Genomic DNA, 21,360 nt, shown 5'->3' with positions numbered 1-21,360 from the left:
TTTGCCTGAGGGATGGAGAGATTCAGGTGAGAGGAGTGGTGAGAGGGTTAGAGAAGGAGATGTCTGAGGAGATGACAACATCCAAGGTGTGTCCAGACCAGAGGGTAGAAAGGAGGAAGAGTGAGAGTGTTGCAAAGGTTGTGGAAGAGCACAAAGGAGGGATTAGAAGCATCCAGGTGGATGTTGAGGTCTCGGAGGAGGTGAAGTTGAGAGGTAAAGTCAAGCAGAGAAGAGGATGGGTCAGCCCACTCTGAGAGGAAGAGGGTGACCTGGCAAGAAGGCCTGTAGAGGGTGGCCCCAGTGAGATAGACCAGGAGAGATAGAGAGCCGGCAGACCAGGCATTCAAAGGAGGAGTGGGCCTGCGTAGGAATGACAGAAGCAGGGACCCACACCAGGAGGATCAGTGCTACTCCACCTATGGGGTGTTTGGTTCTAAGGTCAGAGAGGATCTTGTAGCCATCAGGGAGGAGAGTGTCAAAATTTGTGACAGAGCTGGCCCTGAACCAATTCTCGGTGTGAGCCAGGACATCCCGGTCAAGGTCTTCGGGGAGGCGGCTTATGTCGGAGCAGTGCTTGACAGCAAAGCGAGAGTGGAGAGTAGGGACGTGTGTCTGGTTGCCACATTTTCAAGACTTCTGGGGTGGGGTACAGGCTTGAGGTGCAGCCAGCGGAAATAGTAGAGAGGCTTGAGAGGGGGCAGAGGTGGTTGCAGGAAGTGGCATAGTAGCCAGAGAAGCGGCAGAGGAAGGAGGTGGCGAAGAGCCAGCGAGGTTCTAGCAGGAGTAGCAGGAGGAGGAAGGAGGTTGATAAGACGCAAGAGACACCTATTGAAAAGGAGGAAACTGGGCTGAGGGCCCTGGACCAAGACGGTGCCATTCAGGGAGACATTAATGATGGTTTTGGAGCAGTAAAAGGAGGACAAGAGGGCCTCCCCACTGTGTGCCACCATATATGGGAGAGGAAGAGATAGGAGAGCGAGCACAGACCATATATGGGGTCCATAGGTCTGGGGAGGGAATAATAAAGAGGATGTTGGTGAGAGCCTGCCTGCAGGAAGTGCTGATGGCGTATCAGCGATATGGAGGCCAGGTTTGGAGACCAGGATATCCCTCTTGAACTTTTTCCTACCAGACTTAGTGAGGGGGGGTAGGATAGGAGATAGAGCAGCAGTTAGAGAACATGGGAGAGATTGAGAGCACCATAGCGGGGGCGAGGAGGCAAGAAGGGAGCATGAGGGAGGAAAGAAGCACAACCCAAAGCCGAGCACCACAGAAGGCAGCAGATGGGAGGGGTAACACACAGAAGGAGGCACACAGGCGGAAACAAGCAGGCTACTACAGGGGAATGGAGGGGCGGGGAGGGCGCACTGTAAACACAGAGATTCGACTTTCTCAAAAGAGGCAACAAAGGCCTAGTTTCAATCACAATAGCAATGTATGAAAAAAAAATTGACTTTGCTAAAAAGAGGAAAAGGCTAACTTTCAATCACAACAGCAGGGAAACACACCCACATTCGACTTTCCTAAAAGAGGGGGCAAAGGCCTAGTTTCAATCACAACAGCAATGTATAAAAAACACCCAAGAGTGGGCCGCAATGCAGACAAAGAGATCTGAATTGGCTGCAAGTAAAAGTTCTAAGAGTAACAAAAGCATGCAGCTCAAGGAGATCACGTACCAGGGCTGCTAGAAGGCAAAAGTGCAGGCAATTCAGTCTCCGAAAGTAAGCTCAGATAATCAAGGCCCCCCTCCCCTATTTGATAATGCTCCATAGTCAAGAACCACAAACTTAATATCTTCTGTATTACCCAATTGGTGCTCTTGTTGGCAGTGGTAATTTAGAGTATTGTGTTCCATTTGAACAAATACATTTGTAGGAATCGAGCACGTTAAAGCAGACCCCAGATGGGGCATTCATGAAGAAAGACTCTGAATGATGGATTATCTGCAGACTGCGCACTATCCAGAAAGGCCTTAACATAAAACACTAAATGAATGAGTTCTCATAAATAACTGTGTTAATTTAGAAATGCAATAGACTTTTAATTAGATCTCAGATGTATTCACTATGAATACTGTAAGGAAGGCATGGTATCAACAGTAAGACATGCACAAGGGACCACAGTTCAAGAGTGTTTATTTTACTTCAAAAAGGGGTTTGAAAAACACCTATCTAAACCTAAATCTACAGATAGGAGCAAGCTACGACCACCAAATAATAATAACGCAGTCCTAGTGGTGTCTTGTTAAAATAAAAAGAGCCTATACTGGCTTCTTTAGCACAAAGATACAATTTAATCATTAGCATCAGGCCTTCTGTGCTCAAGTTTCATTGCTTACCAAAGTATCCTCATTCAGAGGGTCTGACGCGACCAAATAAATGATAAGTTATTTTCCGCTTTCAGATTTTCATAGGAACTCAATTTAGGTGATTCACTATTCACCCTGGATCCCCCTCAGCCGGGCTCAGATCCCGGATCCCCCTCAGCCGGGCTCAGATCCCGGATCCCCCTCAGCCGGGCTCAGGTCCCTTTTAACACAATTAGTCTCCCTCAGCCGGGCTCAGATCCCGGATCCCCCTCAGCCGGGCTCAGATCCCGGATGCCCCTCAGCCGGGCTCAGATCCCTTTTAACACAATTAGACTCCCTCAGCTGGGCTCGGACCAATTTCAATTAACATCAACTATCGAAGACTTTCGAATGTGCACCGTGCTTGGCTAGACCAGTTGCAGAACCACTTCAATTTCACAATTCCTTTCCTTTCAACATTTGCCACCTTTCATTTGGATACCTAACGGAGACTTTTGAATGAGCACCCACGTGGTGCCGGACCACTCTGTCTATGGTATCGTATCTTGGCTTCAAAGTTCTGTCACTCATTTGCTGTTTTAATTATATTTGCATCACATGTCACATACATTTCATATACTGATCACCTCAGTTTTCTCAATACAATGTTGCCACTTGAAACCTTGGCTTCAACACAGACCGGTCTGGTATCAGTGTCCCCAACTCACTGACTGTGCTGAGTTCACTGGTGCTGCTTTGTTGTAGAAGCCAAGGACAGTACCAATGTCAGGCAACGATTCTCCCCACCTTGACTATCGATGCAGGAGAGCCCTGGGTACCTCTGACACACCATGCAGGATTCTTATACTTTGATTCTGGGTCTTACGTTACCTATTCTCGAAGGCTTCTGAAAGTTACAGTCTTTTGTTATGTTGTGTATGTTATTTGGGATTGATATAGCGCTCTATGTATCATTGGTATGACCTCAAAACGCTGGCAGGTTTAACGCCCTCGGGGACCATAGTCCAGGTCAGTTGAGAGAGTAGGGTGCACCAGTTATGTGTGCAGCTGATACAATTGCCTAGTGGAAGCTGCATCCTAGCAATAGGTGTGGTGTATGGATATCGGTTGAATGTGTGCAGTCGGCAGGTGAGCCCCAAGACTGAGTTCTGGCTGCGTTAGGCCTGCAGGACGCTTATGTGTGCAGCTAGGCCGGTTTGTCATGAGGTATAGCTGTGTTTCATTAGAGTGTTGAGGTGTTCATGGGGTAATCTTCGTATGTGAGCAGCTGGCCCGAATTGATTGAGGGGTGTAGCTGCACTCTATGTGAGTGATGGTATAGAGAATACAGTAGGCATACTGCTAAGGGAGGAGAGAGTTTGCATGGTGTTATGATCTAAGGAGATTGATATTCGGCATTTCAAGTATGCGGCTGGTTCTTAGCGAATTAATGCGCGTATTCAGTGATGACATTGTTTGGGATCTCATTGAGCAATTAGTCATCAGGTTGCTAGGGATCAATCGCTTCAGAAGGATGTGGTTGGTATTACAGTAAGAGACACATTTTTAGAGCTTTGTGGAACGTCTTATAGTCTGTGGTGTGTCGAATATAAGGGGGAAGCGAGTTCCACAGCGTTGGGGCCAAGGTTGAGAAGGCGGATCCTCCGATCCTGACAGAGTTAGAGGTTGGAATCACTAGGAGGAGGGCAGTGTTTGATCTAAGGGTACGGTAAGGGAGGTATGGTTTTATCTTATCCTGCAAGTATAATGGGCCGGTCTTGTGCACTGCTCAGTGAGTGATGCATAGGGTCTTGAAGGTGGCCCTTCGTCCGACCGGGAGCCAGTGGAGGGTTCAGAAGCGGGTGAGATGTGGTCTCTTGGGCCCAGGGCAAGGAGCAATTTTTCAGCAGCGTTTAGGGCTCTTTGTAGTTTGTGGAGTTGGTATGCCGGTGCTCCCAGGTATAGGGAGTTGGCATAGTCTATTCTCGACATCACAATAGACATAACTGCGGCAAGTCTGTTAAGGTAGGAGAGGTAGGGGAAAATGCATCTGAGAAGTTTGAGGTGGAAGTGACAGGATTTTGACACGTTGTTGATCTGACGGAAGAGGGTCAGGCCTGAGTCCATAGTGAAGCCTAGATTGTTCACTGTATCGGATTAGGGTGGAGGTGGGCCGTAGGATGGGGACCATGGGAGCAGATGTCGTAGAAGGGCAGTGTTGCCACACACAATGGTGTCTGTTTTAGCAGGGTTCAAAAGGAGGTGGTTCATTGTCATCCAGCGATTAATATCGCAGAGACAGGTTTCAAGGTCGGGGAGGTGGGTCGGTGCGGGGGATCGGTTCCTGACTTGGGAATTAATAGGATAATTTGGGTATTGTCGGCATAGGTGTAACAGGAGATGTTGTGCATGCGGATGATTCCAGGAAGGGTGGTCATGTGGAGGTGAACAGGATAGGAGACAGGCATGCGCCGCGGTGTACTCCAATGTTCACAGAGCGAGCAGGTGAGACAAAAGGGGAGAGGAGGGTTATTTGTTTCCTGTTGCAGAGGAAGAAGGCAATCCACTTGAGAGCAGTGCCACCGATTCCTATGGAGTGAAGGCGATCAAGGAGGCTTGAGTGGTTAACAGTGTCAAAGGCTGCAGAGAAAGATCGAGGAGAATCAGTGCTGCGTAGCCTTCAGAGTCTGCAGTGATCTTGATATCATCCCAGATCAAGATTAGAGTGGTTTCTGTACCATGTCACGGTCTGAAGCCTGATTGTGCAGGGTCGAGGAGGCCGTTGGATTCTACAAACGAGTTGAGCAGTCCGGTCAATGAGTTTTGCGAGAAATCTGGTGTGAGAGATCGGTCTGTAATTCTTGGGGTCAAGCGGGTCAAGGGATGGCTTTTTTAGAACTGGCTTGACATGAACCACTTTGAAGGCATCAGGGAAGAAGCCAGAGGTGAGGGATTTGTTTAGAATGGCACTTGCATGCTCGCCAGCGCAGGTAGATGAGAGCATTTCTTTCAGGACGGAGGATGGGAAGGGGCAGTGGGCTCAGGAGGGGTCGGTGATGGGCAGGAGGAGGGACACGTTGGTGTTAAGGGAGGTCATCCTGTCAAGAGCGGTGTTGTAGAAGTGTAGGGAGAGGGAGTCGCAGAGTGCTTGTGTGGGACTGGATTGGGTAGAGGAGCAAGTGGGTTTGACGAATTCAGATATGATCTTGTGGAGTTCTTTGCTGCGGCTGCCACAGTTGAGAATTTGTTTATTGTAATAGGCTTTTTTGGCTTTTGGGATTTCGGCTTTGTAGATTTGGTGGTGTATGGTGAACGTGGATCTGCTGAGAACGGTTTTGGATGCTCGCCATTTGCGTTCGAGGGAGTTGTTTTGTTTTTTTGGCACTTTGGAGCGTGAACCATTTGGGGGGATGTACCATTGCATGAGGAAGCGGAGCGTGAGAGGAATTAGAGAGTCATTAAGCCAAGAGTTGAAGCAGTCGATGTTTAATGTTCTATCAGGCAGGAGGGTTGCAGGGGGGTGAAGAAGCAGGGCTTCTGCTGGGTCGGAAAGGGTATTGACTTTGTTCCAGCATTTGAGATCCCTAGGGGGCTCCAGGGAAGGTGTAGGAGGATGGGCAGGGGAGGGGATAGAGAACGGGATGGCGTAGTGGTCAGTCCAGATGAGTGTTTTGGGACGGGATAAGTAAACCAGGTCATGGAAGCTGAAAATTGCATTAAGGGTTTGCCCACCTGCGTGGGTTGGACTAGTCGTAGGAAGGGTGAGGTTGAGCACGTCGAGACTATCAATGAGCGGATGAGTCATGGGGTTAGTGGGGTTACCGAACCAGATATTAAAGTCTCCTAGGAGTGTAAGAGATGTGTGATTGACTTGAATGGTAGCTATCGAATCACAGAGGTTGTTGGCCAAATGTCCATCATACCCACGGGAGGAGAGAGGGGAGTGCATAGGGGTAGAGGGAGGAGGGCTATAAGGGTGGGTTGAGGCAGTTAGTGGCTTCAGACTGTTGGATTTTATGTTTGAGATATGCTATCTCAGACACTGCAATAGGATTTTACCCTTTCCTGGCTTCAGGCTTGTAAGTGGTAACATCAAACCCCAAGATTCGTAAATTATTGCTTTCCTTTAGGATTGAGTCCTAGACAAATCTAGAATTTAATTCTACGATTGCTCACTCCGTCCGGCCGTGTTCAACAAAGTCAACCCTTTTTAAGTTGCTTGAAGAAATGCCCATCAAAGTCGGGATTACTGCGAATAATCGCAGAATCGTTGCATACCTCAAGGTAATTTCCTTATTCTCTGGAAAAATGCCCTCAAGCAGGATGGTCAGTGGCAGGGCAATGCTCTCAAGGGCGAGCTTCTTGGTTGTTTCGATCGCTGTGTGCATTCTCATTTGATTAAACGATTTCACCCCACCCAGAAGAAACTGACCCTTTGGGAACCAACCTGGTTGATCCTTGGCTAACACACCCCAGTAATCCTTTAATTGAGGGGCAGTCGGGGGGGGATCTGCATTGGAGACCTCCACTGGCTCACACTAGGACCATTCATTCCCCCTGTATTCTGCCCCAATACAGGTTGAGCAGCCTGGCTATGGATGAATCTACCCCCGTTCATAGCGGGTCACTTCCATTCGTAAGGGGAGGAATCTTCTTAATCGTAGAGGATTTCAAAAGAAATGGTATTCGACCTCAAATCTCTTTGCGGGATTACATCCCATTTGCAGGGCCCAGTTCGCATCACACAATCCACTTGGGAGCAATTGTCCACCAACTTGTCAACCCCACTGGTTTTGCTCTCAAGGATAATAGCTTGAGGTTTCTAACTTTTGGTCGTGTATTTTTTTTTAATGGTCCTGAAAGCAGATTTCTGCCAAGGGGCTGCTTAAAGAATGGAGATAAGAACTGTTTAGATTGCTATTTTTTGTTTGAGCCCCCAACCTTTTTATTATTCACACCAGGTGATCTTTATGGTTGTCTATCATTTCCTGTTCCCTTTTTTGCCATGGAGGTAACTATTGCTGAGAGCCCCCTCTTCCCGTTTTTGTTTTCGGCTTTTGTTATTACCTGGGTAGGCAGCTGAGGCACTGGGGGTAATTCTTTAAAGAAAATTTGATTTTCCTCACACTCCCTTTCTTCCTCTCCCAATGTTACACACGTATTTTCCTCAAGCTGAGGTCCTGGGCGTGAAGTGGTAGACTCTGTATCCAAATTAATTGTTGGCATGGGTGTTAGGCTAGGTCGAGACTCTAAGGAAGTGCCACATGAACCTCCCTTAGGTGTTGCACTATGCAAAGATGTTAAGTTATCCAATTTCCCCAATTTCACATTCAAGAGCGTTGTATTATTGACGATCTCTGTTTTCAAACCTTCATATAATTTCACCATAATACATAAAACTTGGTTAATCTCTATCAAAGTAGATTGCACAAGCAAGGTCTACGAATATATTGCAGAGTAGGGGGCGAAGCACAAAAGAACAAGCAATCGAAGTCACGATTATTTGAGTCCTTGTAATCGGAAGTAACATCATGTGTGGTTAAATTCAACACATTCGAGGATTCAGACAAAGAGATTTGTGCGTCTTGTTCCGAAAAGGGGGAGGTATTTAGCTGTTCGTAGTGCTTGCTGAGTCTTGTTTCATATTTCCGCCACATTCGATGGAGTATTTAATTGTTCTATTGTGTTAGAGATTAAATCTTTAGGAAAAAAGGTTATTAAAGTGCTTCCCGGATCTTTGCTTTTATTAGGCCCTTTTGAGATACTTCGTGACACAGTCCGCGCCTTGCTACTTTTAACGTTCATTGTCTGCGACACTTTGGGAGGCCGAGGTAAGGGTACATTTCCTCCTCTGTTATATACGGGAAAGTGTGGCTTGAGTTTCCAATAGCTTTCCACCTCCGTAAATGCATCTACAGAGTGAGGAACAGAGCTGAAAGGTCACAGCTCTGGCAAACAGCACGTTCATGAAAGAAGTAAGGTGCGCGTGACCCCAATGGTTAGTCAGCTGGTCAGCTGACATGCAGCAGATAACTCTGGTGAATCAAACAGCTCCAAGACAACTGGCCTGGAGTCGCCGTTCGAAATCACGAATTTAAATGCTGACAGTTCAAGTGCATGTTCCATTATGAGTTGGGTGAGGGGCTGTAGGACATCAGGCCACCGGGCCTTCAATCGGCCTCCAAAACTCTGAGTGCAACGTCGGATGTCAGCAAGATGAGACCAAAGGATGCCCCCTTACCCCCCCTCGGTGCAAAGTGCTCCCATGACACTTGGAGGTATAAAAGTTGTGAGAAGGCCGGGAGTTCCCAGATCAAAGGGGCCAACCCCCACAGTCTCCATGCAGGCAACTGACTTGTGCCGGCCCTCGATAGCAAATGAGTTCCGCGGTGCCTTTATCCATAGCTCTCAACCATTTATGTGGCAATGGCGGGTGAAAACACCCGATTTTATTTTTGGCGGGTGAGAGGCCCATTGAAACGAATGGGCGTGCAGGAGGCTTGGCGGGTGAGGCAGCTGTTTACAAGGCGGGTGACACCCGCCAAAAGCGTGTGAGTTGAGAGCTATGCTTTATATCCTCACTGATCTTGTTTATAAGATAGGAAAAGGTTAGAGTATTTTCCCACTCACCTGCTCGTCCGCGGACTGCAGACTGCTAACACGTGAGTCCACACTTCGCGGCCTGCTTCACAGTGGCTTGTGATTACGTAGAGTCGCACCCAGCGAGGGACAGGGGCTCTAAACTGCTGCTGAATCCACGTAAAAAAGACCAAGAAAGAAAGCAGAGGGACGGTACTGCAGACTGCTAACACTTAAGTCCACACTTCACCTATATAATTCAATATGACGCAGTAATTATAACGTATGACTAACAATGCCAAATTATATACAATGATATCAGTGGATAATGTGTCTATACGGGCACAAGTGCTCCAGGACCAGAGGGTTCTAATAAGGAACTAGAGGCCAGCGTTCCACCAGAAGCTGCCTGCTCTGGCCGCCATGCTGGTGGAAAAAACACATCAGTTTCCATTGTTTACTAAGGAATCTTAAAGTTTCAAAAATAGTAAGCAGCACAATGATGACATCACAGGAAATTAAGTCACTTCAATTTCACCCAATGAAATGACAAAGAACTACATCTGGGCATTAACACCCGCCGATTATCGCAAGATGGGCAGGCAGCAAGAGCTGAAACAAGAAATAAACACTGAAAAGCTATAAACCTTCTATGTCAGCAGGGGCCCGCTGTGGAGGAACCGGTGTGAAAAAGCAATGAGGTGATAACACTTCTGTATACCCCAAGGGTAGTAACGACTGCAAGGGCTCCCACAAATGAAGCTTGTAAGGCAAGCCCCATCTGAACAAAGGTAACATAGAGAGAAATATATTGCTGTGTTATAAGACTGCTAACTGGCAACATGGGGCAGCTGCTGGGTCATCCCTGAGGCTCATGGACCTTTTCAACTGAAAAGGTTGAAAGGCCCTGATGCCTGCCGTCTCTGCCCTCCTCCCTTCCTGGATCCTAGTTAAACTTCTTTTTGTGCACTGAGTCCATTTCACATTATCTGTGGTCAGGCATGCATGCATGCATCCATTAAATTAATGGGCCATGTAGCACGCCCACCTTGTGAATGCCGGGGAGGGTGCCCTGTGAGCCTGAGGCAGGCAGGCCTGGACATCAGTGGGATTGGACACTGAAATCTGTAGGGTTGGCCAGAATGCCATGGCAGCTTTTCCACCAGCATGGCATCCGTGGCTGCGGCTGCCTCACTTTTGCTCACATAAAGTATGGAATGTCGTCCCTGTACTTCTTTATTAGAACTCTGTGTTTAGCACTTATGCTGTTTACAGCTAATGCTACGTGCGTCCTGACGTCACATGTAGCGTGACGTCACCCAAACGCGTCAATATACCATTTTAAAAATGGCGTCTTCATAGTATCGTGGCGCCGCAGTAAGGTATCTTACAAAAAGAAACATTCCTATACCGTCTTGGCCCACAAGAGGGCGCCCCAAGACAGAAGATAATCGTATCTATTCTTACATTATAGGCTGCCAAGCACATGAAAACGTCACCTTGAAACTAAGGTTTATCAGTCGCAGAATGGATCTAGCTGGACCCAGCCTGGCCATGCAATCACTTGGCCAGGTGAAACTCATTTCATTTAAGCATTAGTTCCACATATTAATTAAAAGCAAACGATAGTCCTTTTAACACACCATTTATACAATGTTATCTTCAGATGACTTTACATGAAAATCAACATACTTTTTTCGACTAGGTAGAAGGTCCTGGTATCCTGGGAGATTCATGAGGACCAGGCTACCGGTCTCAACGGCAGTGGTGTGATTAGCAGGGAAGGAAAAGAGGGAGAGAGGTTAAGAAACGCAGAGTTTCTAGAACTTAAAGAGGTCCAGCTCAAGTCTTAATACTAGATGCTTAGTTCCTCCAGGATTTGCAATCTCAATAACACGTAAATCACATATGTTGGCATTATTGGTCCTTTTGTTAATGCATTCCATTGTTACATCACTATTAATCATGCACTCCATACACGATAGTTAGATCTTCCTGATCTGAGAGGTGCCTCTGGTTAGAAGTGTGACGATACCTAAGGATATGCTGAGCTTTCATCCAACTTTGCAGGACTAGAACTGCGCCCAGACAACACCGGAAAGAAACGTCAATCATATTGCCTTTTGACATAATATTTCATGTAAATATGAACAACTAATGTCTTTTTTTATGTCCCTCTTTTTTTGTCTCTTCCCAACTGCTCCCCCCTTGCATTGATTAACAATGTGTTGTCTCTTCAAATCAAGGAGACTTTCTATGAACCTTAATTTGGCTGCAGAACTAAACCCGTTCATTATGTTCACATTGCTTCTTATACTGCATAAGCCAAAGCAAACGCAAAACACATGCACGCCCACAGGTGAAGGCACAAGCTAGTTTCAATGAATACAATTATTCTGATTAAATTGATTTCAATTGTCAACAAATTTACTAGCACTATTATACCTCACTAAACCTGGCACTTGTCTGCGCACAGATTTTTAAAAAAATATATATTTTTACATTTGTATAGCGCAAAAACAGCCTTTGGGCATTGTGGCGCTGTTACTTGATGGGAACTTAGTTACAGGGAAGGTACAAGTGGGTTACCAAGGTACCATTTAGTATTGATTTGAGGCATAGGTCACCTGGTGAAGGTAATCCTCCTTTCCTGCCCCATTGACAGGTTTATACAGTTATATATAAAGGTTTGGCTTACTACTGTTTCTCAGGATATGGCCCACGTTTCCAGATCCACCACACTCTCACTTAACAATTACAAAAGCGAGTAGTCCCATTGGTGTCACTACCATCTGCTTGGCTCTCTGGACTTGTCTGGCAGGGCCTCCTGTATATTCATTTTCTGACCAGCCCCGAGTTTCACCCAAAACAGACCATTTGGGTTCTGCCCCTGCAAAAGCCTTTGTCTTCCCTGAGAAAGGGCTGTCACCTCCGTGGAAGACAGGAACGGCCCCCAGAAGGCAGTGAGAGGTCCTGTGTTTAAAAGGCCGGGCTCTGCTAGACCAAAAGACCTTGCGCCAGGGTGGTAATTAACAGCGACTCTTTGGTGTACGCAGACAGGGGGTGGGGGGCGCTGTTAGATTAGCTAGGTGAAAGCGATGAAGCCACAGAAGGAACGTGCCATCTTGGATTCCTGCAGGTCTCCCGAATGTCCTACACCTCGCTGCACTTTCTGCATAGCACTCTGTGTTTAGCATCACCAGCCGAAACACTCGGCACACAGAAGACTAGATGGCTACCAGGAGCCAGTCTGCTGTGGCATCTTGCCTATTGAAGATTGGAGGGCAGCTCCCTGCCCGCCCCATTGCATGATCCATCTTTGCACCCTAGAAGCTTCATCTGGAACATGCTTGCTAGTACAGTCTACTGCCAGAGAGATGAAGGCCAAGCTCGTCGCCCAATCATCCACAGGGAACCTTTGGGCTGCCCAGCTGGATGGACAAGGCCTACTGCAACAGAGGCCAGGGCCGGTCTTACACCAGACTGCACCCCAGGCGGGAAGCATCGTTGGCGCCCCCCCAAAAAATGACAACAAATTGTATGTTACAAATGTGGTGCATTATACATAGATAACAATGGCGACACATATAAGGTTAATGGCTGCCGATTATCATGAGATGGCCAGCCGCCAGGGAGCTTAAACACGAAATGCCCACTGAAGAGCTCTAAACCCTTCTTTGTCAGTAAATGACTGAGATGGAGGAACCAGTGTTAGAAGACAATAAGGTCATAACCCTTCTGCATATCTCATGGGAAAAGAGAACACAGCTTGTAATGCAAGCGCTGCAAAGCGCACATTTAAAGCCCCAGAATGAAAATAGATAAATGAATATATTTCAAGAAGGATGTGTTGGAGAGAACCGATATACCCAATAGGCCCTTTTCTCTTGTGTTATTAATTATAAAGATATCAATATCCCTTTTATGTATAGTGCTTTATGCCAGATTTCTGCCTGCCAAGCGCTGGAATAACAAGTGAATTTACGCATTTTGCTAGTACTCAATGTATTGACCCCTTGAGTATGAAGCGTTGGGTGATGACCTCACACTAGCAGCCCTTCACCTGCTGGCTGCCTGAGCCCCCTTAGCCCAAGTTCCTGCCATTTTCTTTCCCCTATGCTGCTGCTTTTGTTTTAAACATCAGGAGTTCTGTTAGCCCTCTGATGGGGTCTGGGTTGCCTGATCCTGCTCATTGTGTTAACCTCGGAAGGATGAAAGCTGCTTTGCCAGGATTGAAATACTGAACCTACAAGTTTCACACAGAAGTATGCAGCATGAGCTTGAACCACTGTGCTGTCTTCCGAGGATAATCATTTTTGTGCATCAGTTTTGCAAACAACTGAAGAAAACAAAACAAGTTGCCTAAGTCAATGATAACATGGCCGCTTGTAATGCTGCAGAATGGTCGTTTGATTCATGCTTTCAAGTTAGAATGTGCATAGAGCATAGTATTTCAACCCAAAGCTATCAAAGAGCTTCGACATTTAACGAAAGACACATGGATAAAACGTTCTAGTATACACTTCATGAGAAACGTTTCAAAAGGAAGACAAACAGCAAGTAAGGTACGATTAGCGACTTGAAAGGAGCAGTATTAAGTTTGTTTCTGTCGGAGGTCGTGGAACCAACAAACTCGTCCTGCACAGCCATTAGAAAACAGAAGATTCCAATGAACCGTAAGGGCAATGATGCTGTTCATGCTGCCATTGCGAACTTTTATATGGTAGAAAAGGGCAGGCATTTCTAGGGCAATGAAAAATAGAAAAAAAATCTGCAAAAAAGTTCCACTTTTCACATGGAGAATGTCATATTCAGCATAGCTACAGCTACAGGCATGCATTTAACGTCACACTCACAGCAAGTGGGTTCCACATCAAATAAGTTTGCAAGGAAAGATTTCCATATGTACCCTACCGACCCCTGAGCTCCCACCACAGATACAAATGATATGGGGTCTATGTGGGAATTCAGCACATGTTAGGAGGAGAATCATAGCACGGTTAACACTGCGTTATTTCAATCTTCTTTGCAGGCACACGGGTGGCTTCTGGACCAGTTCTGCGCTGGGTGCCAGCCTGCCTCCTGGACTTCCTATGCCTGGGCGGCTGGAATTCGGCAATGATGGGCAATGAAAAAAGTGTGTTCACCAACTGAACACACTGCCAGCCAAATATCATCCATCCAGCGCCCTGTCACAGCAGCGCATTCATTGAGGCGAGGGAGTCGGCCGTGGTCGGGAAGTGAAAGCAACAAATGTTGCTCTTTGATGCTGCTAGCGTCATAAAATCAATGGTGCTTGGCTTTGTTGAACAGCAGCAGGAGCATGCATGCAGACTGTCGGTGCTCACAGCTCAGTCAGAGTCTGATTTTGAGGTGCCGTGAAATGAAGGATAATGCACAACACACTACGCACAGTTAACCAACTTTATTATGAGATTAAATGATGCAGCAGCATCATCATGACGACAGAGGGGTCCTGAAGTACGGACTGCTGGAGCTGTGGCGGCGCTCCCTAGACACGCAGGCACGTCAGGCAGCCGCCTGCACAGCCTGATACAAAGACCGGCCCTGACAGAGGCCCTCTGTATGCATGCGCGGGCGGAATCGAGGCTCGCGCATGCGCAGTTGATAATAAAGACGGTCCGCTGGCAGTTGCCGCCGGGGACCCGAGCAAGTCACACATCTCCGGCGTGGCTCATTGTGCGGTGTGTGAGCGCACGTGTGAATGACGGCTGGGGCCCCTGGCACACCCCAGCCAACACAACATTGGCGACGAGGACGACTCCGGAGCAATTCTCCACTCCGATGGCGTTGGAGGGAAAATCGTCGCTCCGTGTCGGCACGGACCCATGCGCACGGCCGGCCGCCATTTTGCTTCACACGCAGATCGCAGTGGTTGCGGCCCGCGAGGGTGCTCGTGCGCCAGCTGCATTTCGTCTATCTTTTGGAGACTAAGTTGTGGAACTTACACAGCCTGTGCGGCCACAGGTCTGTGGCATTGGAGAAAAGTGAACCAGTCGAGAAGGTGTGTCGGAGAAGGATACTGTGTCGCATGTAAGCCCACCTGGCCAGACCACCTCGACACCCACGAAGGACCACATTCCCCTGTGAGTACCACTCATCACAATGGGTGAGGAGGGAGAGCAAGAGGGTGCCATGGCCCCGGTCCCACGCAGGATGCACAGTACTTTGGCTCCCATGCCTGAATTCAACACCACGGGCCCTCCGTCCAAATTAGGACCAAAATGGCTCCTGTGGGTCAAAAAATTTGAAATGTTCTTCAGGGCCTCAGGGGAAACGGAGGATGAGGCGAAGATAGCCATCATGGTATACTCGGCAGGGATGGAGGTCCACAGGATATATGACTCGCTCACCATCCCAGTAGTCACATATGACACAGTAAAACAAGCGCTCAGAGATCATTTCCTTCCCATGGCAAACGTAGACTTTGACAGGTTTGTCATGAGCGCCGAAAAGCAACTGAAGAAGAGTCGCTAGACCAGTTTTGTGCGAGGCTGCGGCACCAAGCAAGCTCCTGCCGGTGGGCAAATGAAGAAGAAATTATCCGTAACCAGCTGCTGCAAGGGTGCAGTTCCGGGAAGCTGAGGAGACAAGTCTTGAGAGAACCTGGGCTAACGCTGCAGCAGATTCTGGACACGGGGAGAGCCTACGAACTTGCTGAGGCCAGGGGGGCAAAGATGGACGCAGCCACGCACTCGAGAAAGAAGGAGGAGGCATTTGCGATCAGACGTTCTGGTCCAGGGAGAGCGAGGTGGACACCGAGGAGTGGGGAAGGCTCCACGACTCCAAGCACTGCTCCGTCGTGCTCCTACTGCGGGTATGACCTGCCGCACGTGGGTGAGTGCCCAGCTAAATCAAGGGTATGTGGCCGGTGTGGCACACGAGGACACTACGCTAGGGTGTGCAGGGCAGCGACACCAGTAGCGGCCTCGAAGGGGCCAGAGAGAGCTGGCAGGAGCAACGCTCGGAGAGTGAGGGGTGTATCGGCTGTCGAACAGGGTATGCAAGACCTCAACATCGCAGTAGAAGAAGAGGAAGAAGAGGACATTTTCTTCATCTCCAGCATTGCCAAGGGCCCTGGCGAAAGTCGACAACCAAAATGTACAGTACTCATTGGAGAAGTCCCTACTCCGGTCCTCATAGACACCGGGGCATCTGGCTGTGTGTTAGCTACCGAACACTACAATGCACTCCCAGGCCCGTCAAGTTTGACTGAGTCCACAGCAAGGATATACGCATTTGGAGGAGATTCACCCCTTCCGAATGTTCGTGGCTCCAGTATCTCATGGACAGAACAGAATTAAAGCACGGTTCTTCGTCACCAGCATAAGCCCACAAGCGCTGAACATTGTGCACTTCACGTTAGCAGTATATCATGCCGATCTGGAACGCCTGCTGCAACGCTTTGAGATGATCTTCGACGGCATAGGGAAACTAAAGGCCGACCCCATACGCTTGCACATTGATGGATCAGTGAGACCGACAGCGCTCAAGCACCGCCGCATCCCATTCCATCTGCGGGCTCAGGCAGAAAAAGAGCTACAGTCACTGGTTGACTTAGATATTATCGAAAGAGTGGAAGGACCTACCCCGTGGGTCTCCCCAATTGTGGTGGCCCCAAAGCCCAAACAGCCGGGCGCTGTACGCATATGTGTGGATATGTGGCTACCCAATGTAGCCATCAAGAGAGAACGCCCCCTTACGCCCACCCTAGATGACATTATTGGCGAACTTCAGGGAGTGAAGATCTTCTCGAAACTGGACTTGAGATCTGGTTATCACCAGCTAGAGCTCCACCCCGAGTCGAGGTATTTTACCACTTTCACAACTCAGGAGGGGCTATACCAGTACAAAAGGCTCAGTTTCGGGGTCTCGTCCGCAGCAGAGGTCTTCCAAAATGCCATCAGGGGGGCCCTGTCAGGACTCAAGGGTGTCATAAACATGTCGGACGACATTCTGGTCTTTGCACGCTCGGAGGCAGAACATTTAAAGCACCTGGAAAACGCCCTCGAGAGACTTTGCAGCCTCGGTCTGACTCTGCACAAAGAAAAGTGCAAATTCCTGAAGGACAGGCTGGAATTTTTTGGATTCATATTCCACGCTGGGGGCATCTCCCCAGATCCTGAAAAGGTAAAAGACATTCGAGAGGCAGCACCGCCAACGTCCCCAGCAGAAAACAGAAGCTTCCTGGGGATGGTCAACTATTGCGGACGATTCATTCGTGACCTAGCCTCCTTGTCAGAACCCCTGAGGGCTCTGACCAGAAACGACGTGGCGTGGACCTGGACCGGAAATGAACAGAGGGCGTTCACAGCCATCAAGAATGCCCTGTCCGGACAAGAGACCATGGCCTATTTCGGACCGCGCGTCAGAGATCGTGGTCGATGCCAGCCTGGTGGGGCTGGGCGCAGTCCTCATGCAGGCAGACCATCAGGGGACGATGCGACCGATCACCTACGCGAGCAAGGCGCTCACCGAGACAGAGAGGAGATATTCTCAGATTGAACGTGAGGCCTTGGCCATATTGTGGGGGTGCAAACACTTCCGGATCTACATCCTGGGGAAGCCAGTTGTCGTGGTGACAGATCACAAACCTCTCATTCCGATTCTGTCAGGTACATCGTCCAAACCTCCACCTCGCATATGGGCTACTACAACAGAGGCCCTCGGTACCCAGCCACCTGCTCACTGGAAGTGATAGGAACCTTCATGCTTGGGCGTACAGTCTACTGCCAGAGACATGAAGGCCAGGCTCGGCCCCCAATCATCCACAGGGAACCTTTGGGCTCACCAACTGGATGGTCAAGACCTACTGCAACAGAGGCCCTTCGTACCCAGCCACCTGCTCACTGGAAGTGATAGGAACCTTCATGCTTCGGAGTACAGTCTACTGCCAGAGAGATGAAGGCCAAGCTCATCCCCCAATCATCCACAGGGAACGTTTGGGCTGCCCAGCTGGATGGACAAGGCCTACTGCAACAGAGGCCCTCGGTACCCAGCCACCTGCTCACTGGAAGTGATAGGCAACAGAGGCCCTCGGTACCCAGCCACCTGCTCGCTGGAAGTGATAGAAACCTTCATGCTTGGGAGTACAGTCTACTGCCAGAGACATGAAGGCCAGGCTCGGCCCCCAATCATCCACAGGGAACCTTTGGGATCACCAACTGGATGGTCAAGACCTACTGCAACAGAGGCCCTTGGTACCCAGCCACCTGCTCACTGGAAGTGATAGGAACCTTCATGCTTGGGAGTACAGTCTACTGCCAGAGAGATGAAGGCCAAGCTCATCCCCCAATCATCCACAGGGAACGTTTGGGCTGCCCAGCTGGATGGACAAGGCCTACTGCAACAGAGGCCCTTGGTACCCAGCCACCTGCTCAGTGGAAGTGATAGGCAACAGAGGCCCTCGGTACCCAGCCACCTGCTCGCTGGAAGTGATAGAAACCTTCATGCTTGGGAGTACAGTCTACTGCCAGAGACATGAAGACCAGGCTCGGCCCCCAATCATCCACAGGGAACCTTTGGGCTCACCAACTGGATGGTCAAGGCCTACAGCAACAGAGGCCCTTGGTACCCAGCCACCTGCTCACTGGAAGTGATAGGAACCTTCATGCTTGGGAGTATAGTCTACTGCCAGAGAGATGAAGGCCACCCTCGTCCCCCAATCATCCCCAGGGAACCTTTGGGCTGCCCAGCTGGATGGACAAGGCCTACTGCAACAGAGGCCCTTGGTATCCAGCCACCTGCTCACTGGAAGTGATAGAAACCTTCATGCTTGGGAGTACAGTCTACTGCCAGAGACATGAAGGCCAAGCTTATCCCCCAATCATCCACAGGGAACGTTTGGGCTGCCCAGCTGGATGGACAAGGCCTACTGCAACAGAAGCCCTCGGTACCCAGCCACCTGCTCACTGGAAGTGATAGGCAACAGAGGCCCTCGGTACCCAGCACCTGCTCACTGGAAGTGATAGAAACGTTCATGCTTGGGAGTACAGTCTACTGCCAGAGACATGAAGGCCAAGCTAATCCCCAATCATCCACAGGGAACGTTTGGGCTGCCCAGCTGGATGGACAAGGCCTACTGCAACAGAGGCCCTCGGTACCCAGCCACCTGCTCACTGGAAGTGATAGGCAACAGAGGCCCTCGGTACCCAGCACCTGCTCACTGGAAGTGATAGAAACCTTCATGCTTGGGAGTACAGTCTACTGCCAGAGACATGAAGGCCAAGCTAATCCCCAATCATCCACAGGGAACGTTTGGGCTGCCCAGCTGGATGGACAAGGCCTACTGCAACAGAGGCCCTCGGTACCCAGCCACCTGCTCACTGGAAGTGATAGGAACCTTCATGCTTCGGAGTACAGTCTACTGCCAGAGAGATGAAGGCCAAGCTCATCCCCCAATCATCCACAGGGAACGTTTGGGCTGCCCAGCTGTATGGACAAGGCCTACTGCAACAGAGGCCCTCGCTACCCAGGCACCTGCTCGCTGGAAGTGATAAGAAGCTTCATGTTTGGGAAGTGCAGAAGACAGGACTGGCCTGGCCTCTGGAGAGCATCCCCATAAGCAGCCAGAAGTCAAACACCAGCTCTGGATCCTGTTTTCCAACTTCAAACCATTTTCAAACCGGTTGTGTCATGACACTTTTCAAGCCGCTTCAAGCACCAGGAACTGCCTTCAACAATTGCCGCTTTTTTGATCCACAGCGGAGCCAGTGACCTGACCCATCGCCTGTCAGTACGCCAGTATATTCAAGCCAATCCCCATTGAAGGATCACTGAGGAGGCGTCCCGAGCAACATGCGATGGCGACTGGTCCCATCACTGCCTGGTCTCATCAGAATTGCAGACCGCAATGAGACTGCGCAGCATCGTTGGACTATCTCGGGCCGACTAGACCATCTCAACAACTCAAAATGTCTTTACACGAACATGGCACATTTTTTTTTTATTTGTTCAAACCTTTAAAAAGAACAATAACAACATTTCTCCTCCCTCCCTCCTGTTCACATTGTCAAGTCATAATTCCGCATTTAGCTCGCAGTACTCAATGAGTCCGACATACTCCTACGTCAAGTTTCTCTGATGTTGGTTAAGCACTAAGTTTACTTTCTGCTCGTCCAAGCAGGCTTTTGGTACTCGAAGAAAGTTTATTAGTGCAAAGAGTACTGATCTGTTTGATCCATCAAAGAGTGCTTTCCACCACTCCTCTACACTCATGTTTTGATGTTCATTAATCACTCGACCGAAGTTGATTCCTCTTTGTTGCTTGAATGCCAGGCAAAACAATGTCAAATGTTTTAGGGTCTCCTTTTCCTTGCTGCAAAATCGACACGCGAGGTCCAGTTCAACATGCTTAGCCCAGGTGCCTACACGTTCTTTAGTTACAAGTATGTTTAGCCTAAAGCGCATGTATAATGCTCTTGCGTGCTGATCCGGAAGAAGAGTTAGGTAGGTGTGACGCTGACCGTAAGCTTTTGCCTCTCCTGGGACCTCAGACATCAGTTTCGATTTGGATCTTAAGTCATAGGTGCTAATCCAGTCTAGTCTCCAAATATTCCTCTTTGCCAGATCTGGATTTTCTATTAGCGTCAGAAGAGTGATGTCATACTCTTTTAATAGGTCTTGACAGAGAAGGTTCCATTGGGAGAGGATGGTATACACATTGTCTGTGTCTGGCTTGTGCAGTATTTGAACTTGGGCCACTGGAACCTTCAACATCGTTTTTCGAAACAGGGTCAGTAAGTTCCATGAAACTCTTGCGTGAATTGAAATGAGGCCTAATTCATACCGTAAACAAGGCACAGAAATCAAGCCAGCCGATATAAACAAGTCCACTATAAACAACACAATCCCACCAGTATTCGGGGCGGTCCCTCAATCAACCCCTCAGATCACTACACGTAATACATAGACAAGTTTTTTTGAAAAATGTATTTATTTTTCTTTATTTAATTAGAAACATTAAAATGATTATTAAATAGATCAGAGCTCATATAAGAGTAAGTATAAATATAGGACATACATTTATACAACATAAATAAAGTGCAAAACGTGAAGAAAAATGCTAATATCACAATAGAGCTGCTGGGAACTTGCTGCCCAATTACAAGCTGGGTAATAATCACCATCGTCCAAAATAAGTCCAAGTCAATGTCGAAGGATAAAATCCACTCGAGAGAAGGGAATCCCTCGGGTGGAAAAAATCCTAGTCAACCGAATATAGTCAGGATGGGTTCGAAATGAATTCGAAGATGGATTAAATCCTGATAGTGGCACCAAAAAAAGTCGTTAGTTCCGAATCTAGCAGTTTGAACATTGCAATAGACAAGAAACTGAAAGGTCTTCACAAAAATGATATTCATAAACCCATACTCTAAAAAGTCTAACATGGGATGCTATACGTCAACTACTAAGCTGACATGCGAAATAAACCACAAATACGTAAAACAGTATCGTGAGCATGGCGCCTTAAA

This window comes from Ambystoma mexicanum, chromosome 6q, assembly GCF_040938575.1.
Source record: "Ambystoma mexicanum isolate Mex_15411 chromosome 6q, UKY_AmexF1_1, whole genome shotgun sequence".
NCBI classification, from domain to species: Eukaryota; Metazoa; Chordata; class Amphibia; order Caudata; family Ambystomatidae; genus Ambystoma; species Ambystoma mexicanum.
The sequence above is the reverse complement of the archived record's forward strand: the minus strand, read 5'-3'. Positions refer to the sequence as shown.